General features: G+C 34.6%; 1 long non-coding RNA gene across 1 annotated transcript; it reads right to left on the reverse strand.

The window, feature by feature from the left end:
• Positions 1–5,231: 5,231 nt before the first annotated feature.
• LOC116546222 lies at positions 5,232–10,387 on the reverse strand. The gene is made up of 3 exons (XR_004266634.1): positions 10,321–10,387; positions 8,564–8,746; positions 5,232–5,353 (listed from the first exon to the last, which is right to left on the reverse strand). It is a non-coding gene; the product is annotated as an uncharacterized LOC116546222 (long non-coding RNA).
• Positions 10,388–13,998: the final 3,611 nt, after the last annotated feature.

The following is a 13,998-nucleotide window of genomic DNA, read 5'->3' on the forward strand; positions in this document are numbered from 1 at the left end:
AAAAAAAAAAAAAAGCAGTGGTTGCAATTCTAGTCTCTGATAAAACAGACTTTAAATGAACAAAGATCAAAAGAGACAAAGAAGGGCATTAAGTAATGGTAAAGGGATCAATGCAACAAGAATAGCTAACTATCCTAAATATATATACACCCAATATAGGAACACCCAGATGCATAAAGCAAGTTCTTACTGACCTACAAAGAGACTTAGACTCCCACACAATAATAATAGGAGACTTTAACACTCCACTGTCAATATTAGACAGATCAATGAGACAGAAAATTAACAAGGATATCCAGGACTTGAACTCAGATCTGGACCAAGCAGATCTAATAGACATTTACAGAACTCTCCACCACAAATACACAGAATATACATTCTTCTCAGCACCACATCACACTTATTCTAAAATTGACCACACAATTAGAAGGAAATCACTTCTCAGCAAGTGCAAAAAAATGAAAATCACAACAACCAGTCTCAGACCACAGGGCAATCAAATTACAACTCAGGACTCAAAAACTCATGCAAAACAAAACTTCATGGAAACTGAACAACCTCCTCCTGAATGACTACTGTATAAATAATGAAATGAAGGCAGAAATAAAGATGTTCTTCAAAACCAATCAGAACGAAGACACAAGGTACCAGAATCTCTGGGACACATTTAAAGCAGTGTCTAGAGGAAAACTTATAGCAATAAATGCCCACATGAGAAGCAAGGAGACATCTAAAATTGACACCCTATCATTAAAATTAAGAGACTAGAAGAACAAGATCAAACAAATTCAAAAGCTAGCAGAAGACAAGAAATAACTAAATCAGAGCAGAACTGAAGGAGATAGAGACACAAAAAACCCTTCAGCAAAATCAATAAATCGAGGAACTGGTTTTTTGAAAAGATCAACAAAATAGATAGATGACTAGCCAGACTAAAAAAGAATAGAGAGAAGAATCAAACGGATGTAATGAAAGATGATAAAGGAGATATCACCACTGATTCCACAGAAATGCAAACTACCATCAGAGATTACTACAAACAACATCTTGCACATAAACCAGTTAATCTAGAAGAAATGGATAAATTACTGGACATTTACACCCTCCCAAGACCAAACCAGGAAGACTTTGAATCCCTGAATAGGCTAATAACAAGGTCTGAAGTAGAGGTAGCAACAAATAGCATACCAACCAAAAAAAGTCCAGGTCAAAATGGGTTCACAGCCAAATTCTACCAGACGTACAAAGAGGAACTGGTACCATTCCTTCTGAAACTGTTCCAAACAATACACAAAGAGGAAATACTTCATAACTCATTTTATGAGACCGTCATTCTGATACCAAAACCTGGCAGAGACACAACTAAAAAAGAAAATTCCAGGCCAATATCCATGATGAACATGAATGCAAAAACCCTCAATATAATACTGGCAAACCACATGCAACAGCACATCAAAAGGATTATCCATCACGATCAAGTAGGCTTTATCCTGGAGATGCAAGGCTGGTTCAACATACGCAAATCTATAAACATAATGCATCACCTAAAGAGAATCAAAGACAAAAACCACATAATTATCTCAATAGATGCAGAGAAGGCCTTCGACAAAATTCAACAGCCTTTATGCTAAAAACTTTCAATAAACTAGGTATCAATGAGACCTAGTTTAATAAAAATAATAAAAGCTATCTATGACAACCTCACAACAAATATCATACTGAATGGGCAAAAACTGGAAGCATTCCCTTTGAAATCTGGTACTAGACAAGGGTGCCCATTCTCACCATTCCTATTCAACATAGTGTTGGAATTTCTAGCCAGAGCAATCAGGTAAGAAAAAGAAATAAAGGGTATTCAATTAGGATAAGAGAAAGTCAAATTGTCTCTACTTGCAGACAACATGATTGTATATTTAGAAGACCTCATCATCTCAGCCCAAAATCTCCTGAAACTGATAAGCAACTTCAGCAGGGTGTCAGGATACAAAATCAATGTGTAAAAATCACAAGCATTCCAATACACCAATAACAGACTGAAAGAGAGCCAAATCATGAGTAAACTCCTATTCACAATTGCTACAAAGAGAATAAAATATCTAAGAATACAACTAAAAACGGATGTGAAGGACCTTTTCAAAGAGAACTACAAACCACTTCTCAAGGAAATAAGAGAGGACACAAACAGATGGGAAAATATTCCATGCTTATGGAATAGAATATTTTCACTATCCTGAAAATGGCCATATTGCCGAAAGTAATTTATAGATTCAACACTATACCCATCAAGCTACCATCGACCTTCTTCACAGAGCTGGAAAAAAAAACACCTTAAAATTCATATGGAACCAATGGAGAGCCCACATATCCAGGACAATCCTAAGCAAAAGGAACAAACCTGGAGGCATCATGCTACCTGACTTCAAAGTATACTGTAAGGTACAATAATCAAAACAGCATGGTACTGGTACCAAAACAGAGATATAGACCAATAGAATAAAACAGAGGCCTCGGAGATAACACCATATATCTACAATCATCTAATCTTTTACAAACCTGACAAAAACAAGCAATAGGGAAAGGATTCCCTGTTTAATAAATGGTGTAGGGAGGTTGGGAAGGGATAACATGGGGAGAAATGCCAGATATAGGTGACGGTGGGATTGAGGCAGCAAACCACCATGGCATGTGTATACTTACATAACAATCCTGCAAGATCTGCAGATGTACCCCAGAACTATAATTTAAAAAAGGATATACATGTATATGTATACATACATACATGTATATAGAGAGGATATATATGTATGCATATAATGTATATACATATGAATATGGATATGTACTATTTCCTCTCTCTCCTGGAATCATCTCCAGATCAGTAATGTCCTGAACATCTCATCTTTTGTACAAATACTTACAACACATAGATAACTTCTAAACTACTTCTCTTTCTACATTACCTATCATTGGTATGCAGTTTCTCAAACTGCAACTGCATCCAGGTCTTTCATATTTCTTTGCTTTGTATACTGTATGTTCTTCTCCCCTACCCTTTTTTTTTCAATTCTATGATAAGTCTAGGTCATCTTTATGAGATCTTGTCTAATAAACTCCTTTGTGAAGTCTTCTTTGATCACCCTGATATATCTCATACTCCTCAGAACACTTTGCATATACCTACATTAAATTCATATTACAGCTGAGCACAGTTGCTCATGCCTGTAATCCCAGCACTTTGGGAGGGAGAGGTGGGTGGATCACCTGATGTCGGGATTGTGAGACCAGCCTGACCAACACAGACAAACCCTGCCTCTACTAAAAATAAAAAAGTTAGCTAGGCATGGTGGTGCATGCCTATAATCCCAGCTACTCTGGAGGCTGAGGCAGGAGAATTGCTTGAACCCGGGAGGTGGAGGTTGCAGCGAGCTGAGATCGTGTCATGCACTCCAGCCTGGGCAAGAAGAGCAAAACTCCATCTCCAAAAAAATAAAATAATAAAATAAAAATAAAAAAATCTTAAAGATGTTGCGATAGATAACTTTCTGTATCAATTTGGCTGAGATGTGCTGCTCAGATATTTGCTCAAATGTTATTCTGAAAGTTAATCATGTTAAATGTAAGATTTTCATTTGCGTCAGTGGACTTTGCATAAAGCAGATTGCCTTCCATAATGTAAACAGACTTAACCCAATCAGTTGAAGGCCTGACTAGAACAAATGATTGACCTCCCCTGAGTAACAGCAAGAGGGAATTCTGCCAACAAACTGCTTTTGGACTTTATCTGGAACATCAATTCATTCTTAGGTCTCCAGGCTGCTAGCCCAGCCTGCAGATTTTAGACTTGCCAGACTTCACAATCAATGTGAGCCAATTTTTAAAATTTCTTAAAATAAATCTCTCTCTCTCATACATATGTGTGTGTGTGCGCACATGCACACATTTTCTATTAGTCTTGTGTCTCTAGAGAGCTCTAATTAATGCTTCCACATTTTTTCATTATTTTATTAATAAACATGTTTACCTGATGATAAGAGGGTTAGCACTATCAAATCCTATACAACGTTTAATTTTTTATTAGTTTGGACCATAGCTCCAAGCTGTTGTGGTGGGACTTGTATCTTTTCTATTGATAATAACTGACAGACGAAGCTGGCATTATGAGGCCTGACACATAATGTTTATGCCCGTCCTCTGGAACATGGGTGGGACCCAGGACTTGCTCCTAACCAACTGAATACAGAAAAGGTGATAGGATGTGTGTGATTATGTGTATGTGATTATGTTACATAAGCCCATAGTGCCCATCTTTTGGCCTCTCTCTGTCCCATGCTTGTCTGTGAGAAAGCAAATGGCTACATTGGGGAATCTCACATGGTAAAGAACTACCGGTATCCTCTAGGAGGTAAAGGCTGCCCCAGTCAACATCCAGCAAGAAAACTGAACCTCTCAGTTCTATAATTACCTGGAACTAAGTGCTGCTAACAACCACCTAAGAGAGGAAGCAGATTTCTACCCAGTTGAACCTCCAGATGAGAATGCAGTACTGGCTGACAATTTGCAGCATGGCAGAGGGCCCAGATAAATAAAGCATGCCTGCACTCCAGATCCAAAGAAACTGAGAGATAATTAATATATGTCATTTTAAGCTGCTAAATTTGTGATAATATTATTGTACAGCAATAAATAATTAATCAAATGACATCTTTTTGTTATATAACTTCTATAAGAAAGATTATATAACTGAAAACATGACATATTTACTTCACTTTACATAATTCAAGTCATGTACATTTCTCAGTGGCTTTAACTTATATTCCTGGGAGATCCTTAAATCCTGGATTTCCTCCATGGCCCTTTTTCTAATGTATCTAAATCATTATACCTAAAAAATAAGATAAGTTGGAGGAAGAGGACAAGGGGGAGGAGGAACAGGAGTGTTAGGTGCTTTGTGTCCTGTGCCAATCTCTATCATGCTACTTGTTAGTTTGTGCTGAGTTTATCAGTTCCTAAGTTTTTCCAATAGAATATAACGTGGTGGAGACCAGATAAGATACTTTAGCTATGTTTTTATCCTGAATTACCAATAATACAGTAGGTTTTTGTTTAATGCATGTAAACTAAATGGACATATTTAATTTAGTCGAAAACGTTCCGTGAAGAATAATTTGCTTACACTTAATGCAGGGAACTAAAATATTTCAAACAGAATAATGGAATTTTACCAAGAAGAGTTTGGACATTTGCTCTCCTTTTTATTGTCATGGCAACAATGTACTTTTTAGGGTATCCTTATAATATCCACCAGTTTTCCACTTTGGTGTCTTTAAAACTAGGAAAAAAGCACACTGATCATCTGTAAAGAAAAGGAAATAAATAAGGTCAGTGTTAAATGTAATTTAAAATAATACATGCAATTATTTTTACTGGGTGTTATTACATCTACAAATAGTAAATGCTAAATAGTATATATAGTGTAATTAATCACATTAGTCTTAAAACACATGAAACAATTAATAAAATCTCATGTTATTAACCACTCAACATGATGATTTTGAGAGTTTGTGACTTTATTTCCATAGGAAACCAAAGCAACTTAGCTACTGGACTTTCTGATAGTATCACAAACCTCAGGTTATACGTAGATCTCAAGTACCCTTTTCATAATGTCATGCCTTACTTATTGTGCCAGATCCTTATGGCTGTTCTCTTCAGAAGGATGTGTTCACAAAAACTATTTTAATTAATGTTAATATGTTTATTACATCTAATTTGCTGTGTAACTGATTTAAAAGGACATTTCCCATTTTAATAACAGACATAAAATCAGGAAGAAGTAAACTTAGTATAAGTAATAAAAAGGCTTGTCATTTATTTCAAAATGAGAAAGAAACAGAACTTTGCACATGTAGAGTGAAGGAAGGAGATGTAGGTTTGTTAAGTAAGTGTAAGTACATATACATGTGCTCATATGTATATATTATATGTATATACACACAGACACACATGCACACACATATAAGTTGCGTATACATACACATATAAGTATACACCTATATAAGTGCAATATATGACATATATACACACAAAATAATAAACATGTAAATTAGTAGTATGAGACTAATTAAGCATAATCCACATAATAATTATCCACCTTGAGCCAGGCATGGTGGCTCATGCCTGTAATCCCAGCACTTTGGGAGGCTGAGGTGCGTGGATCACTTGAGGTCAGGAGTTTGCGACCAGCCTGACCAACGTGGTGAAACCCCATCTCTACTAAAAGTAAGAAATTAACTGGGCATGGTGGCGGATGTCTGTAATCCCAGCTACTTGGGAGGCTGAGCCAGGAGAACTGATTGAACCCAGGATGCAGGGGTTGCAGTGAGCTGAGATCGCTCCAGCCTGGGTGACAAGAGCAAGACTCCACCTCAAAGAAAAAAAAAAATTATCCACCGTGTTCACAGAGCGAATATTTTTTTTCTTCTAGTTTGGTACATAAAAAAAGAGAGAAGTTATTATATATTTATCTTGTTGGTATTATAATGACGAATATGTCCTTTCAATAACTTTGTCTCAGATTTACTACCTAAAACACATTGGGGAGAGAGGAGGCAGTTTATGCTAAAAAGCCCAAAGATTATGAAGCCAGGGATAGTGCATTTGACCTTGTGTAGGTTTCACAATTGCTTCATTATATAGAGTATGAATGATGATGATTGTTACCTTGTAGCATTAGTTATTTTAAGGATTAATTGAAAAAATTGTTTATATAGTGATCAAAGGATGCTATTCCTTCTGAATTTGAGATTAAGGAACAAAGATATTAAGAGTTATTTGAGAGTAAATCATAATCTTTGATATCTTTGTGGTTTTACTTTAATGCCAATTTTAATATAGATGGAAAACAGAGATGACTACGTGATGTGATTTTAAAACTGCCAAAAATTCTTATCCGTGCTTTGCAAAAATAGCAATTATAATATGTGAAATTATCATATTACTTAATTTCTTGGTTTCAAGACCATGTAGACACCAATAAACTGATAATTATTTACATTTGTTCATGCTTTAAAATTTACCAGATGTTTTGGCATATATTATTTACTTTAAGCTTTATTCAAATCTATGACTTAGACGTATTAAAGGTAATTATTTCATACTTGTAAGCCTGGGCCACATCAGAACTGAGCTATGAACCCAATGCTTTTAACCCTAATGGGCATAAGCAGTGGTCTTTTCAGATAGCTATAGCTGACTGAAAATGATATCCAGAAAGATTTTCTTCCGTGAAGAATATAAGGCAAAATAAATCAGTTTCTATCATCAAAAATATACCTATGGTAAGTGGACACAAAGAAGACTGTGATGGAAACGTATCAAGAAAATTTCACATTATGTGGCCAAAGTCTAGAGGGAAATGTGAATTGAAGTGTTGATTATAACATATTATGTTATCATTAGATTTCCTAGAGCTTTGAGGAGACTGAAGGAGAAAAAGTAGCATTAAAAAGTGCCATTAAGGAACACTTAAAGATAGTTTGTGATCTAATCCTATTCCAAATTCATGTTTCTCTCGTCTGGCTTGCATTTTGTAATTTAATTATTAATTCCATCATTCATTCAATCAATATTTACTATGTATCAGAAACTGTTCTACGTATTTGGGATTCATTGGTAACCAAAATGATGAGTCCTACTCCCCATGAAAGTAAAACTGTAGTGGGAAATATTAAAAAAGCAGTGGATGCCCCATAAACCATGTGTTTTTCACTTATGACTCTTCTGTCTATACTACTTATCAATCTTTAATATTCTGTTTAATTCTCACATTTTTCAAAGTCTTCCTGAATCTTACAATCTCATCATGGCCTCATATCTTACATGCCTATATATGCCTCTACTATTACACCTAACATATTTCTTTACCTTTGCTAGCATTCTTAAGAACAGGATTGGGTCTGCTCGGTATGCATATCCGTTGCAATCCAAGACCTTACACACATGCATAAAATAGATTTGTTGAATGAAATAATAAACTTTATTTGCAAATGTATCCAAGACTTTACTTTTCAGCATATTCATCTGTTTTGCTGATTGAATTTTGGTAAATATTTCACTCAATTTTTTGGTATGTTAGCCTTCATTGATCAAATGCCTAGACATCTACCAAATTTCTACATCAGCCTGAAACCCTTTAGACTTATTCTTTCCTATTTGTAAAGACTCTTAAAATAAACAAAGACATATATAAAACTATCATGTTAAGAGAAACACAAGAAACCATGATATTCACAATTAACGTAAGTAGCACCAAATAACTAGTCTATCTATACCTTTCAATTCCCTGTGCCACGACAGTAAGACAACTGTTTGCGAATTAAATATACTTACATATATGTACATACGCTTTATATACACACATGCAAATTATATATACATTCAGATGGATACACACACAGAGAACTAATGACTGACATTTTTACTACCATTTTCAAAAACTTTAAGCAGAACATTAGCTCAAAGGTAATAAAGAACAAATTTCAAACCCATTAGGGAGAAAAATTACCTATGGAACTGGAGTAGATCTGATATATCCAACAAAATTGGGGATAGCAACTTGAATTATGATCCGGAAGACTGACAGAGTGATTGATAGACTTCTGTAAACCCATGGGGCTCGGGGAGGATTTCTTTCCTCTCTGTTTGGAGTCACAGCAACCGGCATGGTTCTTTAATCTGCAGCTGAAGCCTGTGAGAATATATAATGAATTAACATAGACTTTCTTTCCTTTTCTGTCAATTTTATGATAATAGGAAAAGTACAGTGAGACATATACATTAGACAGCCAACTTGTATTTAGTAATTATTCTTTTCATAATTGTTATTTGTTTACTTATTTGCTATTACTTCTCATCAGCTTAGTGAAATTTCTTTTATTATGCTAATGAGCACAATTTAAATAATTGCTCAGGGAACCTGTTATTCTTTACCCTTCTCTTCATAGTTCTTGTTTTATGAACAAATAGTCCTTTCCTCTTACTAACAGCATACCTGGATTGACTTTCCTGTTCTATGACTTACCAGTTGGGTGACCTTGGCCTAGTTATTTACCTCTCTGCCTTTTCTCATTTGTGAAATAAATACCTCCCCGTATTGTTATGAAGATGGATTAATACTGCATGCCAAGAAGCAGAAACTTTCTAGTCGCCATTAAGTGTCAGTTTTTTCCCAGTCCATGAGTATAGCTCTTTAAGTGACTGTGTTCTCATATTATTTATTTTATTGTAACAACAAGCGAACAGGAAAACAAAGCTTATATTTGAATCTTAATTTTACACATGAAGAAATATAGTTACTAGCACAGGCTCACTTAGCTAGAAGGACCTAGAGACGATAATTTAGATTATAACCTGAGTAATCTGGCCTATATTCATAGAATTTTAGACTAACACAGAGGAGTAGGTAAAAAAAAAAATAAGTTTTGGTGCTTGTTACGTGCCAGGTCTGTGCCAAGTACTTAATTTTCATTATTTCATATAATCTCCACTGCAGTCCTGAAAGGTGGATACTTACTATTTTAAGAGTTACTTTAGGCTCATGAAGTTATATAGTTTCCTTTGCTCCACCACCCAATAAGTAGTGAATTTCAGCTTAAACTCCAGGCAATAATGACTTTAAAATCTGTAATCTTTCTATATTATCATGCTGCCTTCCATGTTTGGAGGACTCTTTCTTTAGGATAATTTATGCTGATTTTCTCCCATTAGACTAAGTTTGGTCTAAGGAAATTAAGTAGCTTATTCAAGGCAGAGACAAAACTTGTCTTCTTGAACTTTTAGTTTCATATATGTTCATTAGTTATTTTTAACCTTTGACTTATTGTTTTCTTATAATGTCATTTACATATTTTAACAATTTTTCTGTGTCTGTCAATCACTACTTATTTTTAAGTCTACATGTCTTTAGATCAGACTTTATGTCAAGAAGAGATCACTGGGTTAACATGCAACTTGGGGTCTTCATCTCCTTATATTTGGCTTATATTGTGAAGGATGCTAGTGAATGATTTTAAAGTACTCTCCCAAGTAGTAAGTGACAAAAGTGATCATAGTTGCCTATGTCTAGCAATGGCCTTAACAGTACCATGCTACTTAAAACTATACATATAAAGAAATATGATTATTATTTAAAAATATCTATAAAATTTGTTCTTTTATGAGAATCTACATTTGTCACAGTCCATATATTTTTAGTTGTCACAACAAAAGCATCCCTTTTGTTTTCCTTTTATGCTACTTTTTAAAGTTTGATAAAATCTTCACCTTTTCAGATAATTTATTCTTTGGACTGACTGCCTTAGGAATTCTGTAGTTCTTCAAAATGATAGCCAGAACGTTTTAAATATGTCCCTCTTCTCAGATGTATGAAGCATAGTTATCATAATGGCTGACTTTTAACACAGATGATATCATATGGACATCATAATGGAACCGAGGATTCTTAGTTCTGTCAAATATAAAAGAGATGTTAGAAAGTTCACAATTTGTAGGAGGCCCAAATGGATAAAACCAAATACACTAAAAACCTTAGAACTGAGAATAGGATGTCTTCAAACAATGGAAGAACTGTCTGCTGGTGAGTGCGGAAACTACCAGCACTGCTAACTGTACATAGGCAGCCACACAGGCTGACCATTCCTGCCATAAAGGTGATTCTTACAGCATGCTTACCCCCTTTCTACCATTCAGTTTGAAGATCTGTAACTTATCCTCCCATAAACTCTACTAGATAAAGTTAGGGATCTCACTCAACGTTACATATAAAGTTAATGATAAAATGAAACCCAAATGGTGAGGACTCAGTAAATGCTTCCCTCTGTCTTCTATAAATATTAGTACAGTAAATTTTTCAGTAGCATGCATGTCAACATTTCAATACACAGAGAGTCAGGACAAGTATTGCTATGTAGAATAGGGTCCTGTTCCCCGCATGTGTTAAATCCATGCTGACAAAATCTATGTATAGCCACTGTATTCATACACAGGTATTACAAGTATTAATGTAAAAATCTATATATTATTACATGTCAGTGCTATGATTACTGCTTTCAACATATATTTAAGTTTATTCTAAGTAATTAGTATTTTAATTTAATATTAAATATAATTTAATAAATTATTTTTTATCATGAATTAATTTGGGTAATCTGTTTTATTTTCAAATATGATCTTTAATTCACTTATTTGAACAAAGGTTCATTTATGTCAAAACTTTTTATTTATGCAGCTACTTTCAAGTATCAAATTAATTTCACATTTTTCCAGTTGATCTTTACAATATACCAATAGAAAGGAAAGTTAGTATTAGTCTTAGTATTTCCGTACAAAAAAGGAGAAGGAGATTGAAATTAGTATGAACAAATGTGTGTGCTGGTTCCAAGGTAGGAAACAGTTATTTTTGCAACAAAATTAATTTGCCAAATATTTATGTTCAGGTAATTCCACAAGGAATTTTTGTGTATAAACATTTATGATTAATTACAATAGCATTGAGTGTGAGTCAGACAGGTGAATTTTGGATCTTTCCAGAGGCATTTTTCTAAATGGATATGCAGTATTATTACTGTGGAAATTAGCAATAATTTTTTTTTTCCTGTAGCATCAGTCTTCCTCTTTCAGTTTTTTTTTTTAATGCTCTTAAGATAACACAGCATCCCTCTTGAGTAAGGATGCAGTCACTGCATATTCCGTGGAGAAGATGTCAACTGTGGACAAATGAAAACTACTGCTGTGTTTTACCTGGCTTCTTAGAGATAAGCACTCTAAGGTCAAGATAAATTTTTATGGTCCTGTACTCTTTATTAATAGTTTTAAATTATGATAAGAGGTCAAAACACAAGGGTCCTTCTAATTTATTTCATAATGATTTGATGTGTATATGTCTGTGAATATATGTGCACATGTATTATGTCTCAGAGGAAAAAGGCAAAAATATGTATAATGTATAATGAATTTAGAGACAAGAAATGTAAGAGGAGACATGATGCTGACAGCCAGAGAAGTATTGCAGCATGTGTGTGGCTCTACTGAAGGCTGTCCATCAGTTTGAAAAGGAAAAATCCGTGAAACTATTTTGTTCATGGCCTTAAACAAATCTGCAACATAAGATTAATTTTGATTTGCATAAAGTTCCCATTACTCACACAATTACTGATTATTTTGTCCTCTAAAGTTCTACATGTCCTTTTAAGGAGCATATTGGCTTGTTTGTCTGCAAACATTTAACTAATAGAATATAGTTTGTCTCACCCTAATATATTTCATGCCATTTTTATGCTACTGTTAACATTATTAAATTTATAATTTTGTTTTCATGCTTGGGCTACATTATATTCCCAATCTTCAAAAATGAACTCATAACTAAAATGGGGTTTATTGAAGCATAAAAAGTGATGAAAAGAGTAACATAAATAGTACAACCCAAAATAACATCATAAACATAGAGTGAACTGGTCTCCAGTGGGGAAGATGAGATGTAAATCTGTGTATGCAGAGAAAAATAAACCTGCAAGTGTCATGATTTCACAGATGTGGCAGGAAAAGAGGAGTGCAAATAGGAAGTATATTTACGAATATCTAAAATTTGAATGATATTTGACTGAAAATTCATTTACCACTATTCCCCAGTTCATTTTCAGTTATAAAGCCTTGCCAAACAGGGGAATAAACATCTGTCAGAACTCTTACTTGAAGTATAAATTAGTGTGTTTCTTCTGCTTCCTTGTGAAGTCTCTGGCTTGAACTTTGAGCATTGTTCCCACTCCTGGATCACATAAGTGAGGGTAATCATCCACTTCAGAAACATGAACAAAAAAATCTAAGATCATTCTGCAAGGGAAGAAAACAAAAAGGATAGAAGGGAAGAAATGTTGAGGGAGATGAAAGAAGGTATGGGGAGGACAGAGAAGGAAAAGAGAAAGAAAGGAGGCAGGAAATTAGGGGCTCAGATGCCCCTGATTTTGTCTGAGGAGTACAGAGTAAGAAAAAAATACTCTGCTTTTAGGCACCAACAGCCTACATCAATATGGATGAACTATTGAGCTTTGTTTTTAGTTCCCATTGTGAAGCCCACTAACATATTAACTACAGCCCTTTAATTTGGACACCTGGTTGCAGTAAAACTGCTCTGAAACCTAGACATTCTGCTTTAGTTTAGCCCATGCCCCAGTGACTCATCATTTTACAATCTGGGGCACTTGTACACCCCTACATGAGAGGAGAAATTAGTTACCATGTCGTTCTGGTGGGGTGGTGGTGATAGTGGTGGTGGTGATGCTTTCTCATTGCAGGAATGGAGGTGAGGAGAACTGGAAAGAAACAGCTGGAAACTCTTTGACCTGGCGCATCTGTGAACACAGAATCTCTATCTTAAAGCCATTGATATTTTTTTTCTGGTACACTAGGAAAGGTTTTTTTTAAATAACATACATAAAATAATTTTCTTTAACTAAATTGATTAATTTTGTTTCCAGTGGTATAGAAGAGCAGAAAGTAGGAGAAGCACTCATACTTTCATTCTATAGCAAAAACCGATGAAAATATAAAACCAGCTGCAATATTAATAATAAACATTATACTTAAAGAGAAAGCAGAAGAAGCTATTGCTGAAAATATTTTATCAAATGATATTCTAATTTGATGTATCGTACTAATTACATATTAAAGAAAGAAGAATATTTACTGTGTTTTAGGTGCCTGCAGAAATTTTGCCTGAAAGTTGAATGAAATCAATATAGAAACTGAATAAACTCTCAGCTTATACACAGTGCACATATGAGAGCCTCACAGTTGATGACTTTTTGTTCTGCTTATCAATGAGGAATTTTTACTACAGAGAAGAGATTTTTAAAATTTATTTACCATTTATTTTGTGGTCTTGAAAAGTGGATTAGGAGGAAGGGAAGGGATTGTTGTGTGAATGGAGTTGACAGCACTTTAATA

The sequence above is a fragment of the Sapajus apella genome, unplaced genomic scaffold (assembly GCF_009761245.1).
Source record: "Sapajus apella isolate SASKATOON/1434 unplaced genomic scaffold, GSC_monkey_1.0 scaffold5, whole genome shotgun sequence".
NCBI classification, from domain to species: domain Eukaryota; kingdom Metazoa; phylum Chordata; class Mammalia; order Primates; family Cebidae; genus Sapajus; species Sapajus apella.